At 41.4% G+C, this 26716-nt stretch overlaps 1 long non-coding RNA gene across 1 annotated transcript; it reads left to right on the top strand.

The window, feature by feature from the left end:
- The first annotated feature begins 472 nt into the window (after positions 1-472).
- LOC306646364 lies at positions 473-24603 on the top strand. Its single transcript, XR_013759855.1, has 3 exons — positions 473-572; positions 23085-23302; positions 24238-24603. It is a non-coding gene; the product is annotated as an uncharacterized lncRNA (long non-coding RNA).
- The last annotated feature ends 2113 nt before the right edge of the window (positions 24604-26716 follow it).

The raw sequence follows: 26716 nt of genomic DNA on the forward strand, positions 1-26716 counted from the left end.
GAATAAAGGGAACTTGCAGCTTGAACTGAGGAAGCCAAGGATGAGTCTGGGCAGGGCACCTTTGCCTGGGAGGGGTTCCCTCACTGTGGGGAGTTCTGGCAGCTGAAGCACATGTCCCCCCCGTGGACCCCATGCCTCCCTGCCAGCTTGGGCATGAGGAGCACTTAGCATTTAACCAATTGGAAGTATGGGCCCAGCCTTGAATTTTGGAAGAGTTAAGCAAAGAGACAGGAGGCTCCAGATGCTGCAGAGGTGGTGCAGGTGAGTCTCCACAGGGGCCAGTGCCAATGCCTGTCCCAGGAAGACTTCCCATGGCAGCACCTGGCAGTGTTCTCAGCTGCAGTTCTTATTGTTCTGAGATTGATCCCCAGGCTTCCTGTTGACTCTGGGAGGCCCTGCCTCTCTGTCCAATAAATTCCTTTTCTGGGTAGGTGAGCCAGAGTCCACCTGTGTTTTGTGCAGCCAAACCCCTGGCTGGCAGAACAGCTCAGGGGAGAGTGCCTGGTGCCTTAACCCTGCTTCCCAGAGGAAAGTGAGGAGAGGACCAGGGGCCCTCCTGTGGGGAGCTTATGGTAAGGACATGTTTCCTGGGTGAGCTAAATATTTTTGTTAGAAAAGAAGGTTTGAGAAAGCTGGAGAAAAATTGCTTCTGGCATTAAAATACAAGGGAATATTGTGCTAACCTGAAATACTGGTTTGGGCTTCGAATGAAGTTCTTTGGGGACCATGCCTGCCTGGGTCATGCTGGGGCCTGGTGCTTTGGAAACATAATGCTGGTTTGCAAAGAAGCTGCAAGGAGCCTGAGGAGTCACCACTGCAGCTTCCAGGGCAGTGCCCAGACACAGGACACCTGCAGGGGAGGTTGGCTCAAGGGCAGGGATGCAGCGGGGTATCCTCTGGGGTGAAGGGCAGGATTGCTACCATTAGGTGAACTTCCATGTTGCTCTTCATTGCCCTGTTCACTAGATGAAAGCCAAAGCAACACCAGCAGAGGAAGGAGGAAGGGGCACTGTCCAGAGGCAGTGGGGCAGCTGTGCTGACACCTGCTGCCATTGCCTGGATAGCAGGCAGGGCTGCATCAGGCACTTCATAATCCTTTTATTTAAGATAATTAGAGGAGGATTTAATAAAGGGACTATTTGCAAGATTTGGGCAGGACACAGGGAAACCATAAGGTTATGTGTAATACCCAAGAGACTAGTAATAGCTTTTACCACTCCCAGATCTGAAGGTCCAGAGGAGGGAGCATTGTAGAACCCAGAAAGAGAGGGTTGTGTGGAAAGGGCAACCTTGAGAGTAGGTCTATTATCAAAAGACTCAACCAACCTAAGATGATATGGTGGGGAGAGAGTTGGGGGAAGAGATGTGTCAACCTCATCCTCCGCCTGTCCTTGTCTCCTGCTGCTGTCTTGACGCCATCCTGCAGGGTCAATTTGGCATGGGGAACAAATGAGTAGCAAGGCTCTTGAATTCAGAATGGTTTATTGTTCAATCAGGAAACCCGGGAACCCTGGCTCTCAAACCTGGAAACTGGAATCTTGAACCTGGAACCTCCAACCTCAAACTTGAACTCAAACTCTGAACTCTGAACCCCGGCGCTCAAGGAGAGCCAGCTTATATCCCCTCCAGGAGGTGAAGGGTAGGAATGATGCTAGTTATGTGAAGATTATGTGGGGAGCTAAATGCCCAATCATGGCAAAGGTCAAAACGAGGAGGCATGATCATGAACACTTGGGAACACTTGTGCACACGTTGTGTGCATGGACTTAATTGAATATGGCCAATGATATGGGTGTGCTTATGTTAATCAACCTCCTCACTGCTGATGTGACCAAAACAACTTCTGGCTGGCTGCCAGGTGTCATTTGGCGAGTCTGCATGGCACAGCCCCCAACAGTGTCTCCCCTCGGCTGTACCCAACTGAAAACTAGAGGGTAACACAGCAAGTTGGTATATTTCAGATAGGTCAGCACTCCAGGGCAAAAGGCAATGTGGAGAAGGGTAGACAAACAGGTCTGGAGAGGCAAATGGAAAATATCCTGTAGAGCAGGTTTCATTTACACGTTAAATAAAGAACTGATATTTCAATCTTGATATCTTAAAAAGGCACTGGAACCTGTGGAAATAGAATAGGCAGCAAGCCTGGGGTTTTTGTTCATTTGTTTCTCAAATCTACTGCATACAATATACAAAGTATTTCCCAGAAGCCCAGAATGGCAGAGGGGTTCCAGAAAAGCAATGTATTCTCCTTCCTGCATGTATTTTTAAGACCACATCCCCACTCCATCAAAGATCTTGTTTAGATCTCTGAATAGTAAAAATGTCCCCACTGGTCTCAAAATTAGATGCTGCTTCTCTGGAAGTAAGAGAGTTCAGGCAAAGCACACAGGTTCTGGATCTTCTGGCTAGAGGCTGGCAATTATGTTCAGGCCATGTTGGAAACCTTTAGGTAGCACCTCAATGGTCACTTTTCAAGCAGGGAGACCAGAATAGGATCCATCCATGTGATTCTGGAAATTGGACCTTCTCTTATGAATGGAGTGGATTGTGGTCTCTCATATTCTGCATCTGGGAAATCATTCACCTCTTTAATGAGGTCCTTCACAAGAGGAGGGAATGGGTCTCCTTCAGTGACATGACTTTGACAAGCAAATCATATCATTCCATTTGTTTCCTCTTTGAAAACAGCAATCCTCGAGCATTACATAATCTAATCTTTATGCCTCGCTGCTTTGTTCTGCCCTCCTGAGGAATTGGCAGATGGTGCCAACATGGAGACCCATGCACATACCTCACAAGCCTCATGATAATAGGAGTGTTGCTCACAGTGTCTGTCTCTTTGCTGTGGGGTCCCTTGCTGGCATTTGCTTCTCTGGATTGATTTGCTCTTTAGCATTCTTTGGGCACTGCTGGCTTCTTGCCTTGGGCTCTCATTCCAAGATTAATTGGAAATGCAAGGCCATCCAAGTCTCACCACATGGTATAGCACCCCATGGAGTGAAGCCTTTTCTTTCAGCATGTCCTTCCATGCCATTCTGGCTCCTGTGTTTGTACACAGTGGTGTCACAGGGTGCCTTCATCCTCCTTGGTTCTGTAGTTCCCTGCACCTCTCATCCTCTAGCCAAAGTTGTACCCCCTGAGGAGTGTATCCTGCATACATTCTGGGGGTTTGGGTGGTTCTGGGGCAATGTGAAAGCTTCCAGGAGTGGTAAAGAAAACTGCCAATGCTATTAGGGTCTCAGTCTCTTTGGGGCAGTTCCAAGCACTTTATTCTTGACACTGATTTCAGAAATCCAGTGTGGTTTTTTTTGTGTGGGGAATATTGGGGTCTGTACCTACAAATGCACAAGGGATTAACTGTTTATTCTACAAATGTTTTTTTTTTTGTTTTTTTTTCTGGAATTTATAGACTCCTCCCTACAAACCTTCTTTTTACACTCCTTTGCCTACCTTACCCATGGAGCCAGGACCTTGATTAAAATCTGCTCTGTTTCTGGCTGGGGAGGTGCCCAGATAGTCGCTGGTCACAACAGCAATGCTGTTGGAGGGGACACTTGGCTGGTCGCCATGTCTGCACACCTACCTGATCAGACATAAGCTGGTGGACTCAGGAGGAAACCTCTTTTGTGTTCACTCACTCTTTCTCTCTGGGCAGCACATGTTGTAGAAGCTGGGACCTGCTGTGGCCTTTTCCCCTTGCTTCTTCAGCAGCAGAGTATTAGAGAGAGAGGGGGCTGCGCATTGCACTTCTGTGAATGAGGCCCACAGAGGTCCTCTTCTTGGGTGTCTGCAGGGCCTCTGTCCTGTGTCACCTGTAGGAGGAGAGCCTGTGTCCCCTTGGTGTGGTCTGGGTGCTACTAGCACTTTCACTGTAAGCCAAAGTAGATGTCATTTTACCTTGTCAAGCAGCAGTGCATATTGGTTATAAACTAGGAAAAGAATTCTTAATAGCCGAATATACCAGGACTGCCTCGCTTGCCTGAGAATTTCTCCTCACATGCTCTCCAAACCCTATTGAGTCAGTTCCTCCCAGACATGAAGAAAGAGCCTTTATAAAAGGCTCCTCCTTTGCTTTGAGATGTTTGACCTGATCAGACATCAGAACTCCTGGGAGATAGGTTTAGGCAGCTCATTGGAGGCTAATGGAATCCTGGAGCCTGGAGCAGCTGGGGTTCCCTCTGCACTGTGTGGTTTCATGTCAACCCTAAACCCCCAGGATCAGTGTGACAGGTGGATGTCACTACAATGGCTCAGGGCCAGAGGGTGCATGTGCAGCTCACTCCAGACAAAACTGGATCAACTGGACCCAAGCATCCCTTGTGAAATCCTCGTGTGTGGGCCTCAGTATCCCTGGGTTGGGGCCTGTGGTGGGGTCTGGTGGCAGGGGTGTCACCTGGCTGGACTTGCCTGTGTGACCATCACATTCACGTGTCCTCCTGTGCCCACCCCTCTGGGTCCTGCCTGCACACCAGCATGAATGCCTAGTGGAGTTTTGGTAGTGGGTGGTTAATGTATAGAAATTTTATCAGAAATAAGTATTTTCCTCCTCTTGAACAAGAAGCACTTTCCTCCTTTAGTCTCATGTTTCTAAGTTACTAAAAAGAGCTGCAGCACTCAGACACATGTGGCAATCCCACAGCGGGTGCCCAGGCCACCCTGCTTTTTGCCCATGCCCAGTTCTCAGGCGGCTGAGACAGGCTGGGGCTGGACAGGCAGATGCACAGCACAGGTCTCAATCTGCCCTCTCTATGTGTGCTGGAGATCTGGAGGCCTCGACTTCTTGTCCTGTGTTGGTGTCTGGCTGCTTCAGCACTGGTGCAGACATATTGCCTGGACCACGTGCTTCTGTGGTCGCCTGACCACCACCCTGCCCTCGGGGAAGGTCGCCCTCGGGAAAGGCAGCCACCCTCCAGTAAGGCCACTGCCCCTGTGTAACGCTGCCTATGGCTGCACTCAGATAAGGCCTCCTGGGTAATGCAGCTGCCCAAGAGGACGGCCGCCTCCCTTGCATTGGGCTGCCCTTGGGGAAGGCCTCCAACATCCTCAAGATCTCAGGTTGGTGTGTCCTGGGGCGGAGGAAGTGTGAACTGAGACCAACCGGAGGGATCTGGGCCTCGAGATCTGGGATGTTTGACAGGGAGGCCTCAGAGGCTGGACACATATGGGAGGCCAGGGAATCTGCAAGCTCCACCCATCCTATGGCAGTGACAACCATTGGTGATGTACACTTTCTTGGTAAGGTCTCTGCCCTCAATTCAGGCCACCCTCAGGTCAGGGCAAGGCCAGGCAGGGTGGGGCAGGGCAAGGCAAGGCAAGAAGTAGTAGGGAAGGGCAGAGTGGGTTGGGGTTTTGGGTAGGGTGGGGAGGGGCGGAGCATCTTGGGGTATTACCAAAGGGTGGTTCAACTGTGTGCAGTCATGTGGCAGAACACTTACTTAGCATGTGAAAAACCCTGGCTTGGTTCTCAGCAGTGTGGGTGCCTGCACACAGACACACACACATAGACACACACACACATACTACAATAAATCTTCCTAATTAAGATGACTTTATTCTAAGAAAATTTTTCAAATCATTATTAGAAGATAGAAGCAGTGTAAGGTTCCATATGCAGTCCGATCCACACCAAAGATGGCCCCTGAGCGGCTTCTTCTTCCCATAAGTCTCAGCTTCCCGCCACCTATTTTCCCGCTGGCAGCAAGCCGGACCAATCAGAAACCCACACGTCACTTTCTCCCTTAACCCGGAAGCCCCAAGAGTATATATGTAAGCTTCATCTTGTAATAAAGCGGACTTCTCCGGTGACTTGCCAACCGTCTCCATCTTTTATTGGTGCCGAAACCCGGGACGGAGTTAGCCTTCAACGGCACTCCGTTCCTCTGTTGGCAGGCCACCCTTGTCCTCTTGCTCCGGCGCTGGCTCTCGACACTCAACACCGGCTTCGAAAATTTGTAAGTTTCCCCCTGGAAGAGCACACCTTACCTCAGCTATACGCGGGAGTACTAGCCGTGACACTGATGCATGGCTCCTCCACCCGATTGGAGTTCTTTGCATCATTTTCTTCCTCCCCTGTATCAAGCCCGCGGTTCCATTCCGGCAGCAGACTGGCAAGTTGCACACACATGCCTCCTGTTCGCCGACACCGGTACCGTCCGGTAGCCTCCCGACGCTGAGTTAAGGGGGGACAACCTCCCACCACGACCTTCATGGTCACAGTGGACCCCTGTGCACTTCAGTCAGAACACAAAAGAGGCCAATAGAAGACACTTTATGAGGAGTGAGGAGCTTAATCTACCCACGGGGAACCGCAATCACCTTTCCTCTCCAACTGCCTAAATCCAGTACTGGTAACCTCGTGGCCATCCGGGTTCCTTACCCCTTTGGGAATAGCGATCGAGGTGACAATCTCCATCGTGCTTTCCCTTCCGTTCCGTCTCCGGAACCTCCGGATCCTTCTCAAGGCATTGGGGACGCCCTTTACCTTGTAGATTGATCCCCCTCCGGGTCTCTCTCGAGGCATTGGGGATGCCCTTTACCTCGCAGACTGCTCCCTCCTCGCCCGAGGTCTTCCGCTCCCTACACCCTTCTTCCCTCTAACCATGGGGACCTCCCCATCTTCCCCGGTGGCAGACACGCCCCTCCAGTGTCTCCTCAAAAATTTAGGACCTCTTTCCCTTAAGCCTGACATCAAACCCAAATTATTGACAAAATTCTGATCCAAATCTTTTAAGGGACCTTTTCAACTATTGCCAGCGCCTGAACAAGTGGAAGGAGATCCCTTAAGATTGCTTTCCCATTGTCCTCCCCTCCCCCATCCTCCTCTCTTGATTCTTTTGACCCGGCCGATGAGCCTCCCCCTTATAGAGCCCCTCCTCTCAACCCTATACTCCCGGAGCCATCTTCCTCCCCTCTCTCCCCACCCCTGCGGCCTTGGCTCCCGCGCCCATAGCTCCTACACCCACCGCTCCACCTAGTTCCTTCAGCCCGCCGCTCACGCGCTCCCATGGACCCCCTCCGGCCCCTCCCACTTTTATGGCCCCATTAAAGGAGGTAGCTGGAGCTGAAGGTATTGTCTGTGTCCATGTCCCCTTCTCCCTGGCTGATTTAACACCCCCATTCTGGGTATAAAAAAACCCAATGGTTCCTACCGTTTGGTACAGGACCTCCGCTCCATAAATGCCGCTGTCATACCCATCCACCCTCTTGTTCCCAATCCCTACACTCTACTCTCTCTCATCCCAGCTTCTTCCACTCACTTCTCAGTTCTGGACTTGAAGGATGCCTTCTTTTCCGTACCTCTAGACCCTTCCTCACAGGACCTTTTTGCCTTCACATGGACCGACCCCCACACACGACACTCCGAACAGCTCACTTGGATGGTTCTTCCTCAGGGTTTTAGGGACAGCCCACATCTAACCCAGGGGATCTTGCCTATTCAACCTCCCCTTCTCCCTCCTTGACCCTTATCTCCTAAATGGCTGGGACCATACCCAGTAATCCTTAGTACCCCCACCGCAGCTAAACTCATCCTACCTAATAACGAGACCACTCCTTGGATCCATATTTCCAGGTTAAAACCCTGCCCGGCTGACCAAGGAGACTCACCCCCTACTCCTCTGGACACCAGTTCCGTGGATCCCTCTAATCCTTTGAAACTCTGTCTCTCGTGCCTCACCCATTCAGGAGGAATGATAACTTCCTACCTTTCTGCTTTTTTCCCCTTCTTTTCCCTGACCCTAGCTGGAACTCATTAAAACCCTATATGGACAACCCTGTGCAACTTGCAAAGGGGCCTCAACCCCGGGAGCAGTGACCACCACAGGGAAAAATTATGTAGTTGCCTCCCTCTATTAGGTCCACTTAGTTTTATGGACTTTACGGGGGACGAAGTACCCCCCTGCCCCGGGCCCCTTGACAACGCCCCTGATCAGCAGGAAGCAGCCAGATTGAAAATTCAACGTCCCGAATTCCCATAAACCAAAGAGGGGGGAATGTAAGGTTCCATATGCAGTCCGATCCACACCAAAGATGGCCCCTGAGCGGCTTCTTCTTCCCATAAGTCTCAGCTTCCCGCCACCTATTTTCCCGCCGGCAGCAAGCCGGACCAATCAGAAACCCACACGTCACTTTCTCCCTTAACCCGGAAGCCCCAAGAGTATATATGTAAGCTTCATCTTGTAATAAAGCGGACTTCTCCGGTGACTTGCCAACCGTCTCCATCTTTTAAGCAGAATGGTGATATGTTTAATGTCAGCTATTATATGGCATGATATTTAAAACCACTCTGAAATTTCCTCAGGACTCAAATCATTAATTATTTAAGAGACAAGATAGCAGTTACTTTTTATAATTCTGACATATTTATAAAGACAATCTTTTGAAAATCATTTTCTTTTCTAATTTTCAAACATAGAAAGTGTAACCATTTATCTTCCTAAAGTTGTATATTCATCAGAAAAATTTTCTCTTATTCCTTGCCATCAGGGGAATGGGCCTGTTGTCACAGGAAGTGCCATGAATCGGTTTTATTATAATACCAGTGCACCTATGGCTTTCAGATCAAAGTCAGGTATACCTCTCATATTTGTTGAATTTATTAACAAAGAACACACAATTTTTATTATATTTGAAACATCATCAAATTTGAATTAGTAGAAGCAGAGGTTTGACATGTTATATTATGAGTTGAACACAGTGTAATTTAGTTTGATGATTTTGGGAGGTTGGCATAATGACTTCTGCCCTGTTTTGTGATCAAATGTCTGGCCTGCACCATTTTTGGCAGTGAGAATTGAACCAAGTGACCACTGTAGCATGTGCTAGGCAAGCACTGAGCTACATATATCCCCAGCCATTTAAATGTTTTATTTTTGAGACAGGGTTTTGCCTAATTGCCCAGGTTGGTCCCAAATATGTTATCCCCCTCCCTTAGCCTGCCAAGTGCTGGGGTAACAGCACTTGGTGTCAAAGTGCCTGGCTTGTCATGGAGGATTCTATGTATTATATGCTTCTATCGTGTCCTTTCCTAAGCCAGACTATATCCATTTTCCCTTGTCAACAGTCAGTAAAGGCTTTTTTGTTATTTTGATGTATGTTTAAAATGAACATGCTTCCTGATGAGACACCAGTGTACATGATAGTCTAGGTGTGTGATCCACTCTGAGGGGGTATTTTTATTTTGATAGTGTACATTATTTCAGGTCTAACACGTTTTGCTAGAAGTGGTTATTCATTTTGTACTTGATTATGTGATTAAGACATAGTTCTTTTTTTTTTTTCTTTTTTGGTGCTGGAGGTTGAACCCAGGACCTTCTGCATGCTAGATAAGTGCTCTTCTGTTGAACTGCATCCCCAGCAACTAGATATTTTAATTATCATAAATTTTATGACCAGATAGAGTAATAATAAAATAACTTAGAAGTATAACTCAATTTGGAACCATTAAAGATTTTGGACCTCCAATAATGGTTTGTGGTTTCTAAAAGGAAAAGTAATTTTCCAAATCATAGCAGCATCTAAGATCATCCATGGACTATGTTTCTCCAATTTCTTCACTTCCTGCCGAGCATCGTGGAGGCAATGGACTCTGGTGTCCTTCTAACCTCTTTTTCTCACAAAGCATCTCCCATGTAGTTGCCAGTCCTGTTTATCTCTTTCTTCTCTTTGCTATTAGTCAAATGAACATTTTGAATCTATCACTGCTAAAGAGTATGAATAGAAATAAAAATAGGACAAGGATTCTTGGGAATAACTGATCTCGTCACAGTGAAAGTCCCTCTGTTGAGGAAGTTCAGTCATGAGTTGAAATAGTCTCTAAAATGTTATTTTAGTGCAAAGTGATAAAGTTTTTAGAAGCTGCACCTAGTACCTAGTGACTGCATGAAAATATAAGTTGACATACATGTGTTTTTATTTCAACACAAAACCTGTAAAAGTAGTGTTATCTTGAATCATATATTAGGTGAAATGGTTTACTTTTCTGTTACTTTTTGAATTCATAGTAAAATACAGAACTAGTTAGAATGTCATGTATCAGCAATTATAATTGTATAAACAACCAAGTGTTTAAAAACATATAACCAGGTCTTAAGTTTTGTTTTTTGAGTAGATTTTGTCTTTATACAGAAATTGCAAAGAAAATACAGAGATTTCCTAGGTAGACTCATCCTCATTTTTCTTCTGATATGATTTATATGCACTGTCTCTGATGGGTTAATGTCCTAGAAAAGGTGTCATATAGAACAAACACTAGTGTGCTATCACTTAGTGCAGTTGCATTTCCTTTGGATTCTCATTTCTGCCTCTTCCTCTTCCAGGAAGTCACTCTGTATGGCCTGCACATAAGGAATAGGGAGTTAACTCCACCTCCTTGATGGCTGAATGTGTGCCCCAATTATCTGAAATTCCTCTACACAAGTTCTTTCCACTCAACCCACTTATTTATCTATTCAGTTACTTATTTATATCACTGTGGACATTGGAGAGTTACCTTAGGCTGTTATTTATTATCCAATTCTGTAGTTCCTCATTCCTCAATTCATTCTTGGTTTAACCTTTCAGGTCTTTCCACTGGGATCTTTTTTCCATTATCTCCTGTTGTCCTTTAACATATTTTCTTGCTTTGTCCCAAAGATCTTTCTGATACTTAAATGTTACCCTGGCTTTATACTTACTCTCTTGTTTCTAGTATCTGCCACTTCTTTAAAGAGCCCTGACTCCTTGGATTAGAAAATAATATCAAAATCTTATTTCTGGCTGGGTATGGTGGCACACATCTCTAATCCCAGTGGCTTGGTAGGCTGAGGCAGAAGGTTTAAAGTTCAAAGTGAGGCCCTAAGCATCATAGACCCTATCTCTAAATAAAGAAGCAAAAAGGGGTGGGGTGTGTCTTAGTGGTTAAGCACCCCTGGGTTCAATCCCTGGTACCAAAATTAATTAATTAATAATACACAAATTTCTATTAAAAACTTTCATCTAGCAATTATATGTGCCCATTGAATTTTTAGAAGGATTTTAATATATATATATATATGTACATATGTATATATACATATATACATTTATAGATATATATATATATATATATATTAGCTTTCTTATTTATTTACTTATTTATTTTTAGCTGCAGATGGACATGATTCCCTTATTTTCATTTATTTACTTTCATGTTGTGAGGATCAAACTCAGTGCATCACAGGATCCAGGTGAGTTGTCTGTCACTGAGCTACACCCCCAGCTCCTACCCATTACATTTGGGTATTTTTTTGTTTCATCATCTGGTTATATTAAATAGCATGAAGCTACCAAGATGAGGGAGGAAGTCTCATTCCTCTGATATTTTAGCTTAAAAGGTATGATTGTCATAACCTAGCTTAAGTACCAACTACATATTTAAATTTATTTCTTTCCAAAGATCTCTGTTCTAAGGCTACCTGAAGTATAACATCAACAGGATTACAATTAGCTATAGATTTTGAGATCAGGACCTGCTTTTCCTTCCAAACTAAATCCATTGTAAATACACATATGGAAAAACCAGTTTGATTTTACAAGAGCATTTCCCTCTCAAAACCAGTCACAGCACAGTCAATATGCTGGTTTAGTATTAGTTATAAAAAACAATGCCACTTAAGGAAACTGGGTGAAAAGTATACAAAATGTATTATTTTATCAACTTCCTGGGAAACTGTAATTATTTTAAAATAGTGTTTTACATTATTTTGTTCTGATGGGGTTTTACCACAGGGCCTTCCTCACTTCCAGTGCTCCACCAGTGAGCAACATCCCCAGCCCTTTTTACTTTGAGACTTGTGATTAAGCTGCCAAGGTGGGCTTCCCAAACATGTCACCCTCCTGCCTTAAATCCCAGAGTAACTCATATTAGAGGTGTGTAACACCACACCTGGCTCAAAATGTTTTAAAAATCTAAACAAAAATGTTACTCGTAGAAAATAACAAGAGGAGGCAAACACACAAAATTTAAAAAAGATAATAGGAATGGCCTTAGAAGAGAGTTTGGGAGTGAACTGAGCAATGGAGGACATCTATCAAGGCAATTGTTCCACCCAGTGAAAAAGGATGAAGGGCTTTTTTTTGTGATAGTGAGAAGAGAACCCAGGGTCTTAGGCTTGCAGGAGAAGGTGTTACTCTCCTCAACTGAACAATCTGTCAGGGCTCCAACCTGAACTGCAGCAGCCGACTGCATAGTCTGCCAGGGCCTGGACCTGGACTGCATCAGACAATTGCAGTGTTCCAGGGCTTGACCTAGACTACACCAGCCAACTGCAAAGTGTGCCAGGGCCCAGACCTGAACTGTGCCAGTCAACTGCACAGCTTGCCAGGACTCAGACCTGGATTACACTAACACACTGCACAGTCTGCCAGGGTGAGAACCTCTGAACTGGCAAGTCGACCAGGCTCAGGAGAACCTTTCTTTTTTCTCCTTTTGCAACACCTGCTCCTCTGACACACCTGGTCCACCTGATCCTTGTTGAGAATTTCAACAGGCTTGTACTTCTCATCCTAGAGTCACTTGTCGGCCTTAGGGTATGGCTGGTGAGGTTGGATGGTGCACACATGGGTGGGTAGGTTCAGGTACTGGGCATCCTTGGTGTTGTAGTCACACTCTGAGGCATGCAGCACCCACCTTTGGCCCACAGAGCCTGCATCCAGTATTCAGCCAGGGAGGTTGAACCAGCGGGACAGCAGTAAGAGACAGTGGACCTGGTAAAGTCTGACCTGGGCATGGAAACTGCCTCATACAGGAACCAGCAGAACCCCAAATCCACAAGGCACAGTTGACTGCAGTAACACAGCCAGGGGAGCCTCCGCATCAAGCCTTCATAGTTGCAGTTGCTCACAGCCAGTGCTAGCAGGTGGACAGCTGCTGATGCATCCAGCAGCACCCCGTCCAAGTCTGTCTCACTCCACTGAGTCACACAGCAGAGCCCACAGCCTTGGCTTCACCCACAGCCCCATTTCCAGCCTTAATGCCTGCTTCTCCATGGCCTCAGGACCAAGAAACTTCCCATTGCATCATCTTAGATATGCCTTGGTTTCTGAGCCTTGGTTTCACCATTTGTAAAATAAAAGTGTGGAGGTTTATAACAAAAAAAAAATGAACAATGCAAGATAGTATATATGTGTTCTAATCTCTACCTTCTCCTATGTTGATTTGAGACCATCTGTGTGTATCTTAAGCTAAATGTGAGTCTATAGTGATGTGTAGTTGGCAGATTCTGATCCATTATAACATAGATCACTCTACTATCTCCCCTTGCTATTGTGTGACTTCACCCCCTGAAGGGGGTGACCTAGCTCCTATTTGTACCATGTCATTAATTCATTGTTCCATTATGAGCAATATTAATTTCTGTTCCAGATGAAATTTTGTGACAAAATAAGAAATACCCATTGACCTCCGCCCCCAATTCCTGGCCCAGCATTCCTATAATCTTCATATCCTTCAGTGATCAGGGTGTTAGGATCATTGTTTTTCCAGTGTGGGTTCTTTGTCTTGGTTACTTGCACAGATATCCTAAATCCTGCAGAATCTCTGGGGTGGTAGGAGGGTCTTCTGCTCTAAAAGGGACTTTTGGTGGGCTCTAGGACAGCTTCTGGATGAATGATGGTCATGAGAAGACCAAGTGATAAATTTATATTTCAAGTTCCAGCCCCTGTCCATCGTGTGGGGAAAGGTGCTAGCAGACTGAGGTAATAATTCATCATGTCTACATGATTGCTCTTTAGGAAGTCTCTGAAAGAAGTAGTTTGGGGAGTTCTTGAGTTTCTGAATACAACTATGCACAGGGAAGGTGGTGATCCAGACTCCATGTGGATGGAGGCTTCTGAACTGGGTACCCTCCTGGGCTTCATCCTATGCATCTTCTCACCTGACTGCAAGTTTGACTTTTCTAGAATGTCATGAAAGTTGGACAATGCCGCCTCTTTGGCTCATCTTATTTCACTTGCAGCATACCAGGTAGGATGCACCTGTGTCTTTGTGTAGGTTAGTAGTACAATTGTGCATTCAGCTATGGACGAACATCCCAATTTATGATCTGATCAGCATCACCAGAGCTCTGTTGCATAATTACATGCTGTTTTGTTCTTACATGCTCCTCAAAGCACTTGTCCAAATGCAGTTAATTATAGGCACACCATTGGGTCACACTTTAGACTTATTTTGCTTTGAGTAGAACTGGCACACTGTCCTCCAATGTGGCTGTGCCACATGTTCTCCCAAGAATGCCTGAGGGTGCTGGGGTGCCACATCCTGGAGCTATTGGTGCCATGCCTATTCTTAGAGTCCAGCAGTCCATAATATCTGTGCCATGCTACCTCAGTACTTTTTTATTTGTGATTCCCTGATGATATGAAATTCTGAACATCATTTTGTGCAACTCTTTGCCATCTTTGTGTTTTCTTTGGTCATGCATCTGTTCAGATATTTACCAATTTACTTTGGGATTTTAATTGTTGGTTTCTAAGAATTCTCTGTGGGTGATACAAGATGGCAGACTAGAGGGTGACTGCATCTCCTGTCACTCCAGAACCCAGGATTCAAGAAGGGGAGGCATTGAGAGACTCAGACTAACATAGAGCCACGAGGTGAGTCTCCCCCACTGGGTGAAGCTCGGCCTGGGTGGCAGGCCTGGACAGGGGTGGGTTCTCAGAGCATGGCAGGGCAGCTAGAGTCTTCCCCAGGCAGCCCTGCTCCCTCCAGCGGCTGGCTCCTTCCACAGCCAGCTTCTCAGAGCAGGCCACCCAGTGAGATCCTTTCTGCACAGAGCTAGCTCCAAGTACCAGAGCCAGTGGCGAGCTCTGGCCCACATGCAGCCTCTGGGTCCTGGGCAGGGCAGCCAGAGACTTCTCCAAGAAGCCCTACTCCCTCTGATGGCAGGTTCCTTCCATGGCCAGCTACTCAGAGCCTTTCCATACAGAGCCAGCTCTAGCCCAGGAACCAGCAGTGGGCCCAGGCCCGCAGGTGGCTTCAGGGACCAGGGCAGGGCAGCCAGAGATTTCTCCAAGCAGGCCAGCTCCCTAGAGAGGCAGGCCCATTCTACAACAACATTCTCACAGCAGGCCGCCCAGTTAGAGCCTTTCCGCACAGAGCCAGCTCCAAGCCCTGGAACCAGTAGTGGTCTAGGGGCAGTTTCTTCAGAAGTACTGCATTATCATGTTTCTCCAAGACATCAGGCTACTGAAGGCTGGGAGGTGATATACTGAAAATCTACAGCGACACAATAAGCCAATAGAGGAAATCTGCAATATCTCAGAGTCCCACTGATATCTGACCAATATGAGAAAACAAGGGAAGAAAATGTCTCAAACAAACCTACATACTATATCAATAAAACCCAATGACAGCACAGCAGAAGAAATGTCAGAAAGGGAGTTCAGAACGTACATAAGTAAAACAATCAGGGAAGCAAATGAGGAGATGAAAGAGCAAATGCAGGCATTAAATGATCATATCAATCAACAGTGAAAAGAGCAAATACAGGAAGCAAGGGATCATTTCAATAAAGAGTTAGAGATACTGAAAAAAAAAAAACAAACAGAAATCCTTGAAATGAAGGAAACAATAAACTAAGTTAAAACTCCATAGAAAGCATAACCAAAAGGATAGTACACCTGGAAGAGAGAATCTCAGATATTGAAGACAAAATATTTAATCTTGAAAACAAAGTTGACCAAACAGAAGATGATAACAAATCATGAACAGAATCTACAAGAATTATGGGATATCATGAAAAGGCCAAATTTAAGAATTATTGGGATTGAGGAAGGCTTAGGGAACAAAACAAAGGAGTAAACAATCTACTCACTAAAATAATATCAGAAAATTTTCCAAAACTGAAGAATGAAATGGAAAACCAAGTTCAAGAGGCTTATAGGACTCCAAATACACAAAATTACACAGACTCACACAAAAGCACATTATTATGAAAATACCTAACATACAAAATAAAGACAGACTTTTAAAGGCTGTGAGAGAAAAAAACCAAATTACATTCAGGAGGAAACCACTACGGATATCAGCAGATTTTTCACTCAGACCCCAAAAGCTAGAAGGGCCTGGAAAAACATATATCAAGCCCTGAAAGAAAATGGATGCCAACCAAGAATCTTATACCCAGCAAAACTTACCTTCAAATTTGATGATGAAATAAAATCCTTCCATGGTAAACAAAAGCTAAAAGAATTTACAAAAAGAAAGCCAGAATTACAGAACATTCTCAGCAAAAAATTCCATGAGGAAGAAAAGAACAACAATGAAGCAAATGAGCAATGAGAGGAACGAGCCTACAGGAATAGCCAAATAAAGGAGAAACCAAATCATGTCAAAAAACAAAAACAAGTCAAATGACTGGGAATACAAATCATATCACAATAATAACCCTGAATGTTAATGTCCTGAACTAATCAATGAAAAGATATAGACTAGCAGATTGGATAAAAAAGAAAAATTCAACAATATGCTGCCTGAAACAGACTCATCTCATAGAAAGAGATACCATAGACTAAAGGTGAAAGGATGGGAAAAAACATACCATGCACATGAACACAGCAAAAAGCTGGAGTATCCATCCTCATTTCAGATAATGTGGACTTCAATCCAAAACGAGTCAGAAGGAATAAAGAAGGACATTCCATAGTGCTTAAGGGAAGCATAAATCAGCAAGACATAACAATCATAAATATAAATTCCCTGAACATTGGCTCATCCATGTACATCAAACAAATTCTTCTCAATTCCAGAAATCAAATAGACCACAACACAATAATACTAGGTGATTTTAACACAACTCTCTCACCACTGGATAGATCTTCAAAACAAAAATTGAATGAAGAAACCATAGATTTCAATAATGCAATCAACAATTTAGACTTAACAGACATATATAAAATATACCATCCAACAAAGAATGAATACACTTTCTTCTCAGCAGCATATGGATCCTTCTCTAAATTAGATCATATTTTATGCCACAAAGCTACTGTTAGCAAATACAAGAAGATAGAGATAGTACCTTGTATTCTATCAGAACATAATTGATTAAAATCAGAAATAAATGACAGAATAAAAAACAGAAACACCTACAATAGCTGGAGATTAAATAATACACTATTATATGATGAATGGATAACAGAAGACATCAGGAGGGAAATTAAAAAATTCTTAGCAGTAAATGAGATCAGAAACATATCATATAAAAATCTCTGAGACACTATAAAAGCAGTTCTTAGAGGAAGATTTATTTCATGGTGTGCATTAAACAAAAAAAGTAGAAATCAACAAATAAATGACTTAACACTACAGCTCAGAGCCCTAGAAAAGGAAGAGAAAACCAGCACCAAAAGTAGTAAAAGAAAGGAAATAGTTAAAATCAGAGCCAAAAGTCAACAAAATTGAAACAAAAGAAACAATCAAAAAATTAACAAAATAAATAGTTGGTTATTTGAAAAAATAAACAAAATTGATACACACTTAGCCACAATAATAAAGAGAAAGAGGGAGAAAACTCAAATTATTAAAATTCAGAATGAACAAGGAAATATCACAACAGACACAAGTGAAATACAAAACATAACTAGAAGCTCTTTTGAAAATCTATATTCTAACAAAACAGAAAACCTCAGAGACATCAACAAGTTTCTAGAGACATATGAATTACCTAAACTGTGCAAGGAGGATAAACGCAACTCAAATAAATCAATTTCAAGCAATGAAATAGAAGAGGTCATCAAAAGCCTACCAACAAAGAAAGGTCTGGGATCAGATGAGTTCTCAGCCGAGTTCTACAAAACCTTTAAGGAAGAGCTCATTCCAATACTCCTCAAAGTATTCCATGAAATAGAAGAGAAGGGAACCCTCCCAAACTCTTTCTGTGAAGCCCATATCACCCTGATACCTAAACCAGACAGAGACACATTGAGAAAAGAAAATTTTATACCAGTATTCTTAATGAACATCGACACAAGAATTCTCGACAAAATTTTAGCAAATCACATACAAAAGTATATTAAAAAGACAGTGCACCACGATCAATTGGGTTTTATCCCAGGGATGCAAGGTTGGTTGAACGTCTGGAAATCAAAAAATGTCATTCATCATATCAACAGACTTAAAGTTAAGAATCACATGATTATTTCAATAGATGCAGAAAAATCATTTGATAAAATAGAGCATCCTTTCATGCTGAAAACACTAGAAAAAATTGGAATAGTGGGAAAATTCCTTAACATTGTAAAGGCCATCTATGCCAAGCCCATGGCCAAACTCATTCTAAATGGTGAAAAACTGAAAACATATCCTCTAAAAACTGGAACAAGGAAGGGATGCCCTCTTTCACCACTTCTATTCAACATCATCTTTGAAACTCTAGCCAGATCTATTAGACAAACCAAAGAATTTAAAGAGGTATGAATTGGAAAAGAAGAACTCAAACTATCCCTGTTCACTGATGACATGATTAAATATTTGGAGGATCCAGGAAATTCCACCAGAAAACTTTTTGAACTCATAAGTGAATTCAGTGAAGTAGCAGGTTACAAGATCAATGCTCATAAATCCAATGCATTTTTATACATAAGTGATGAATCTTCAGAAAGACAACTTAGGAAAACTACCCCATTCACAATAGCATTGAAAAAAATAAAATACTTGGGAATCAATCTCACAAATGAGGGTAAAGACCTCTACAATGAGAACTGCAGAACACTGAAGAAAGAAATTAAAGGAAACCTTAGAAGATAGAAAGATCTCCCATGTTCTTATATAGGCAGAATTGATACTGGCAAAATGGCCATACTACCAAAAGTGTTACACAGATTCAAACAATTCCAATTAAAATCCCAATGATGGACCTTACAGAAATAGAGCAAACAATCATTAAATTGATCTGGAAGAATAAGAAACCTAGAATAGCTAAAGCAGTCCTTAGCAGGAAGAGTGAAGCAGGGGGTATCACAATACCATAACTCAACTATACTACAAAGCAGTAATAAGAAAAACAGTATGGTCTTGGCACCAAAATAGGTAGATTAGTGGTAGAGAATAGAGGACATGGACACAAACCCAAATAATTACAATTTTCTCATAATAGACGAAGGTGCCAATAATATGCAATGGAGTAAAGATAGGCTCTTCAACAAATGGTGCTGGGAAAACTGGAAATCCATATGCAACAGAATGAAATTAAACCCCTATCGCTCACCGTGCACAGAAATCAACTCAAAATGGATCAAGGACCTTAGAATCAGATCAGAGACATTGCATCTCATGGAAGAAAAATTATATCCAAATCTTCAACATGTCGGCTTAGGATCAGACTTCCTTAACAGGATTCCCATAGCATAAGAAATAAAAGCAAGAATCAATAATTGGTATAGCTTCAATCTAAAGAGCTTTCTCTCAGCAAAGAAAACTATCAGCAATGTGAAGAAAGAGCCTACTGAGTGGGAGAAAATCTTTGCCACTCATACTTCAGATAGAGCGCTAATTTCCAGAATCTCTAAAGAACTCAAAAAACTCTACACCAAGAATACAAATAACCTATTCAACAAATGAGCTAAGTAAATGAACAGACACTTCACAGAAGAAGTATAAGCAATCAACAAATATATGAAAAAATGTTCAACATCTTTAGTAATAAGAGAAATCCAAATCAAAACTACTCTAAGATTCCATCTCATCCCAATTATCATGGCGATTATCAACAAGCAACAATAGGCGTTGGTGAGGATGTGGGGAAAAAGGTACACTCATACATTGCTGGTAGGACTGCAAATTAGTGCAGCCACTCTGGAAAGTAGTGTGGAGATTCCTCAGAAAGCTTGAAATGGAACCACCATTTGACCCAGCTCTCCCACTCCTTGGCCTATACCCAAAGGACTTAAAATCAGCATACTACAGAGATACAGCCACATCAATGTTCATAGCTACTCAATTCACCATTTCCAATTGTGAAACCAACCTAGATATCCTTCAATTGATGAGTGGATAAAGAAACTGTGGCATATATATACAATGGAATATTATTCTGCCATAAAGAATGATAAAATTATGACATTTGCAGGCAAATGGATGGAATTGGAGAATATCATGGTAAGTGAGATGAGCCAATCTCAAAAATCTAAAGATGAGAGATCTCACTGATAAGTGCATGAGAACATATAATGGGGGGTTGGAGGTGTTAGCGTTGGGGTAGGGTTAGTTTTAGGGTTATGGTTAAGGAGGGTGGCAAGAATGGAGGAAGGTAGGACTGTATATAGGGAAAAGAGGGTTGGGTATGTTGAGGGGGGCAGGAAAAAAATAACAATGAATCAAACAACATTGACCCATGTAAATTTATGATTACAAAAATGGTATGTCTTGACTCCATGTACAGAGAAACAACATGTATCCCATTTGTTTACAAAAAATAAATAAATAAATAAATAAAAATAAAAACTCAAAACAAAATTCTCTGTGTATTTTACATAAAAATTTCTTTACAGAAATGTGTTTTGTAAAACCTTTATCTTGGCGTTTGGCTTGTCATTTTGTTCTCTCTCACAGTATAACTTTTTTTTTTTTTTTTGTATGGTTTTGGGAATGGAATCCAGAGTGTCACACATGCTGGACTTTGCTCAACCACTGAGACACAATCCACCCTTTTTTGAATCTCCCCATCTGGCCTCAAATTTGCAATCCTCCTGCCTCAGTATTTTGAGCAATTGGGATTGGCATGCAGTAAAACATTTGGTAAAATTTTAATCTTTTAAAGATCAACTTATTATTAGATTTCTTCTGTCAATTGGCTTTCGGTATTTGAATTAAAAGTCATCGCCAAGGGCTGGGGAGGTAGCTCATTGTTAAAGAGATTTTCCAGCATATGTGTGGACTTGCTTTCAGTCCCAGTACTAGAATACACACACACACATGCCCTCATCACTAACTCTAAGATTACATAGATTTTCTTCTTTCTCCTAGAAACTTTTAGTTGTCTCAAATTTAAATTATTGACTGTTTTAAGTTAATTTTGTTAAGAGTTTCAGTCTGTGTATATTTTAATATACTTAAATATTAATATAGTAATAGTTAATATAGTCAGTATAGTTTTCTAAAACTTGTTCAATCATCACTTTTTGAGAAAACCATGTGTAATGGGTTTCATTTATATTTGAATTTCTAAAATCATGGCCTTGAATAATCTGGACATAGTACTGAATTTTGTCCATTTGTCAGGAACATCAAGAAGGGCACCTGGGTCCTGCTGAACTCTGGCATCCTGGGCTGAGCCCCAGTGGCCACCTGAGGGACATCTTCCTTCTAGGACCCAACAGTGTCCTGACACTGATGTGGTGGAATGATAATGCTCATGTGCTATCCATGTGCAGCCTCCAATGCTAATCCACCATCCATAGTGACCTTTGATGCTAATGTGTCCATATGTGGCCTCCTGACACTAATTCAGCATCCACAGAGAGGCCTTGCCCATGAATACAACAGCAGCCATAGGGCTTTCAATATTAATACTAATATGTGTACATTATGAGCTCTTATATCAATATATTATCCATACTGTGGCCTCAACACTAGCATATTATCCACACTGCAGACTCTAACACTAATAGAATACCTGCACTGTGACCTGTGATACTAATAGAATATACATTCTGAAGAAGCTAACACTTGTAGCACCCCTCGTGAACTTCAATATTAATATAATGTCTACCTTTTGGCCACCAATACTAACATAATAAACACACTGTGGCCTATAATACTAATATAACATCCATGCAGTTAGATCTAACACTAATGTAGTACATACTCTGTGGCTTTTTATATTAATGTGGTGTCCACACTGCATCCTTTAGCAATAATAAAATAGCTGCACTGTGTCCTTTAATGTTGTTATAAGGTCCACACTGTAGTTGAAATACCAATATAATATCTATATTGCGGCATCTAGCACTAATTTAATAGCTTCCCTATGGCATTTAATATGAATATATTTGCCCTATTGTCTCTATTAAAATCAATATGATATACATATGGTTTCATCTAACACATGTATAAGAGCTGTATCATGATTTCTAATGCTAATATAGACTCTTTTGTGACATTAAAGTAAATAATACCACATTGTGTCCTATAACATGAATATAATAGCTTCCTTGTGATGTTTTATACTAATATATCCATACTGTAGCTCCTAAAACCAATATAAGAGCTGAGGCCTCGACAGCCAATATTACATCCATACTGAACTATCTGAAATTAATAAAATAGATGTGTTGAGGTTGGGGTTGTAGCTCAGTGGTAGAACTATTGCCTAGTACATGTGAGGCACTGGGTTTGATCCTCAGCAGTACATATGAAAAAATAAATAAAGCATTTATGTCCATCCCCAATTAAAAAAATCCAATTCCTCAGGTATTTCATACTAACATATCCATACTATACCATCTAAAACTAACAAATAGCTGCCCTCTGGTCTTTAACTTTAACATATTATTCATAATCTACCAAATAATAACTGCCCTGGGCCTTCAGTAGACATCTATTATGTGGATGCTCTCCCATGGGAATATCTTCCTCTAAAATATGTGATGGGTTTCATTTTTAACCCTCACATGGTGCTGATCACTCTCAACCTGGTTATCTGTGTAGCACACAGAAGGAAATTTGTGTGAGTTGAGCCACTTTTTAAGCAATGGGGGTTTACCCTAGATGAGGGGCTTCACAGGGCAGTGCCCCCCATCCTGAATACATCAAGCCCTTTGAATTTTGGGCACTGCATTATTTGCCATAAACTCATGCAGTTTTAAAAGGAAAATCAACAGAAAAAAAATTACCTCTGCTGTATTTTTATTTTCTGTTGCATAGTTATAAAATATTCATATCAATGAACCATTTTATTTAGATTAAAGCAACTGCTTTTGAAAGTCATGAACACATTCTGTTTGCTAATTTAAAGAGCAGTTGAGCAACTGCTATGGTGTTTATTATGAAGCAATGACAGAAGTGTTCTTGTGGTTTTAACTGTTCTAGCTTATGAGAACTGTCATTAATTTCATGTGTCATATTCCAGGTGAAAAAATGTGCAATGGATAAATAGCCTATACTGGTTTGGCCAGACATGATACATAGTGTGTTCTGGAGTCATTTGTCGCAACTACAGTAATCAAAATAATGGACCTACTATGTGCAGTACTTGGAGAGTGTGAAAGAGCAGAAGTGTGGCACATAAAATGCTCATCAGTGGAAGTTAGAGTCCATCATTGCTGCCACACCTGCTCTGTGTCACAGGTCTGTGCAGATCAGCACCTTCAGTCACAGCCTTGTCTGGGAGCAGGGAGGAGCTCCCATTTCCAGGGCAACCATTGGCTCTCTGCTCCTCAGGTTGCAAGGAGTGAGCCACAGAGTGCACCTTCCACCTGCTTCTTATTTTCAATAGACAAAACAAATTATTTATATTTAAAAATTCTTTCTGAGAGTGTGCAGAAGTAAATTAAACTAAGAGAGGGATTAACCAATCCTTGTGAAATGGTTATATGTCTTCAAGTCAGAGTCTATGAAAACAAAAGTCCTTGAAAGTGTTTGCAATCTTTTGATAAATTATTTTATGGCATTTAAAATTCTTACTACTGATGGGGATTTGATACTGCCACAGAACTCAGACTTCACCTTCCTTTTATTTTCAGATGATTGTAACATTTTTTTTTCTTGAAGTTTGGGAGTAAATGTAGGTTATTGTTGACAACATTTTTTCATGGTATATTCTGGGAACATTACATGAATTTGGCTTCAGGTTGCTTGTCTAGGCTGACATTTATTTTCCCTTAGAAAGAAGTATGTGTTGGAAAAGATCTAGAAATGTAAAAGAATCAGATTTTAGTAAATCCATTGGAAATCTTTTGGTTTAACTTTTGAGATTTTATCCCTTTCACAAACACAGCTGATAAATTCTTAATTTTTTTAATGCCTGATAATTGTGAAACCCAAAACACTTGTGTACAAGGATATCAGTCTTCTTGTTGTTCTCTCTGATTCTCAGCATCTGTAGATGTGTCTCTTAAAACCCCTGGTATGGAAGAGAGTCACTGTGATATCCTCATAGAGTCAGAATGGGATTCAAGGGCAAGGAGGGTTACTCTGTTTCTCACCATAAACTTCTAATTGTATGTTTTCATGTTTTGGTTAACATCAAATGCATGACCTCAGAACTTGTATTCATGTTACAGATGGATGCTGAGGCTGAAGACAAAATGCTTTGGACATACTCTGAAGGAATGGATGGTGAGTTAGTACACAGTTTCCCTGATGCTCTGCCCACCATACTGTAAAACACAGAAGTGCTGGAGTCCTGTTCCTAGCATGTAATCAGATTGATCACACATTCCTCAGACTTTTTTGTTCCAATCAAGCCAAAACACTGACCCTTGGCATTGAGAGAAAAAATATTATGAACCAAGAGTTTAAGGACTCTGGAAAGTCCAAATGATATATGGCACTAATATTTGCAAAATACAGTCATGAGTAGATTTGAATATTATGCAAAACTTTCTAAGGTTCAACAAGGGAGGTATGTTTCATGGTCAGTTCAATTAATAAAAAGTAACCTCAAAAGACCAAGGGAAAAACTGAATCATAAATTTATTTCTAAAACTGATTTTGATTTTAATATTAGCTGCTTTAGTAGCTCCAAGTTTGTACTTTGTTCAAGTAAAATGATGATACTTGTTTCTTACCTATCCCTGCTGGGAATTTCCAGGAGCCCTGCAAAGTAGGCTTGGAAGGTTTAGCTTGCTGTTTATCCCTCTTTTTCTGTAAGCATTGGATGGTAAAGAAATATTGAGATGTAGATAGGTCGTTGGTGATCTCAACATCTGGAAAACAGGATTGAATGACAATAACACCCTGTAAAAATTTTTTTAATATAATTAACTATATTTTTGTGACCCTTAATTTTAAGTGGGAGATTCTAGATTCACCATGGCCCTGAAAGTACTAAGGATGGCTGCTTTCCCCACCCCACCTTGCTTAAGAAGAGCAAAGCCCAGCTGTCACCCTGCACTTATCTTTAAAATCCTACAGTGTTTATCCTATAAATAAGAACAAATTCATGAATATATATATATATATAAAGAGCATACATATGATCCAAAATTACTATTTTAATTCTGAGTCAGAGAAGTAATAATTTTAATACCATCCTCAATAACTTTGTGAGAACCTCTTTCCAAATATAAATAGAAAGGGGCTAAGGATGTAGCCCATTATTACAGTACATCTGGATTCTATCCCTATTATATTTGCATATAAAAATTTACATTACTATGTACATATACAGGATAAAAAAATCAATCTGCATAAAATATAAAATTCATTTAAAAGGTATATTATTTATACAAACAAGTAAAAGCATATAAAATTGTATTGGCAATACAAACAAAATAAGCATATCTTAATTCCAACAATGTCCTAATTTGTGAAATAATGGAAATTGTCAAATATTCATAAAATATAGACAAAAATAAAGCAGTGTTACATGAAGTGAGAAAACCTCTCCTACAACATAAAATGTAGTCTATAAAATGAAAGAATAAAAGGAAAATTTAACCAATCATGGATATATTATTTACAAATGCTTTAATATAACTGCAATCTGCAACTATGACTACATACCACTAAAGAGCATTTATTGTGAAACTTGGCTTTCATTTCACAGAAAATCCATAACAAACATTTATTTATAAAGAGCACATGTAAGTGAATTTTAATGAATAAATATATAAATATTAAACTGCTTTAGAATATTAATTTATTAAAATGGCTTGACCTAGAAGTTTCCAAAAATGTGCATATTATCACCTGGAAACCCAAGAAAAACAAAATATTTTAGGTCATGCTGTTGCTCACTAGCAAAGGGGAGTTGGGTGGTTAATTTAAATAAACTGTGACATCACACACAAAAATTTTAAGATTTTTACAACATGATAAACATAGGGCAGTACATATTCAATGATAACAGGAGAAATAAACCTAAGGTTCTGAAAAATCTTTTCTGCTAGATAACTTCTCCATCAACATTTTAAAGTTTGACTTCTTCCTTAAACTCTGGGCTTCTCAACTATGTCTTCTTATAAGTGTAGGCCACAATATTTTATATCACTCTATTACTCTCAGCATCACTTTTCTAAGTGAAGGATATATAACCTACCGATAAAGGGAAAGATTAAAGATTAAAAGGAATGTCACTAACATTTTATTTTTACTAAAATGCCCTGTTTTTCTTGAAAGCAAAAATCTGAAACTAATTCTTATACAGAAGTTCCCAGAAGATATTCATCAAGGGAAGAAAATTAAACAATCATAATTAATTAAAAATTGTGATGGGAAGTTATGCATACCCAGGAAGTCCAAGTTTCTGTAATTCTCTAACATCACATCTTTATATAAGTTTTGTTGAGATGGCTGAAGGAATTTCCACTCCTCTTCAGTGAAATCAATGGCCACATCCCTGAATGTCAACACTTCCTAAAATAAAAATAGGTCACTAAATAGTACAGAGGAGAAGGTAGCAGCCCGAATTTCATTTGACAGTGACTGTGGACAGTGGATTGACTGGAGGAGACTCTCAATGCATCAGGCCTTGGACTTCCCAGAGAATCTCTGTTGAAGAGGTGATTGTGTACTGTTAGCTTGCAGACCAACTGCAGA

The sequence above is a fragment of the Sciurus vulgaris genome (assembly GCF_902686455.1).
Source record: "Sciurus vulgaris genome assembly, chromosome: 16".
Classification (NCBI taxonomy): Eukaryota; Metazoa; Chordata; class Mammalia; order Rodentia; family Sciuridae; genus Sciurus; species Sciurus vulgaris.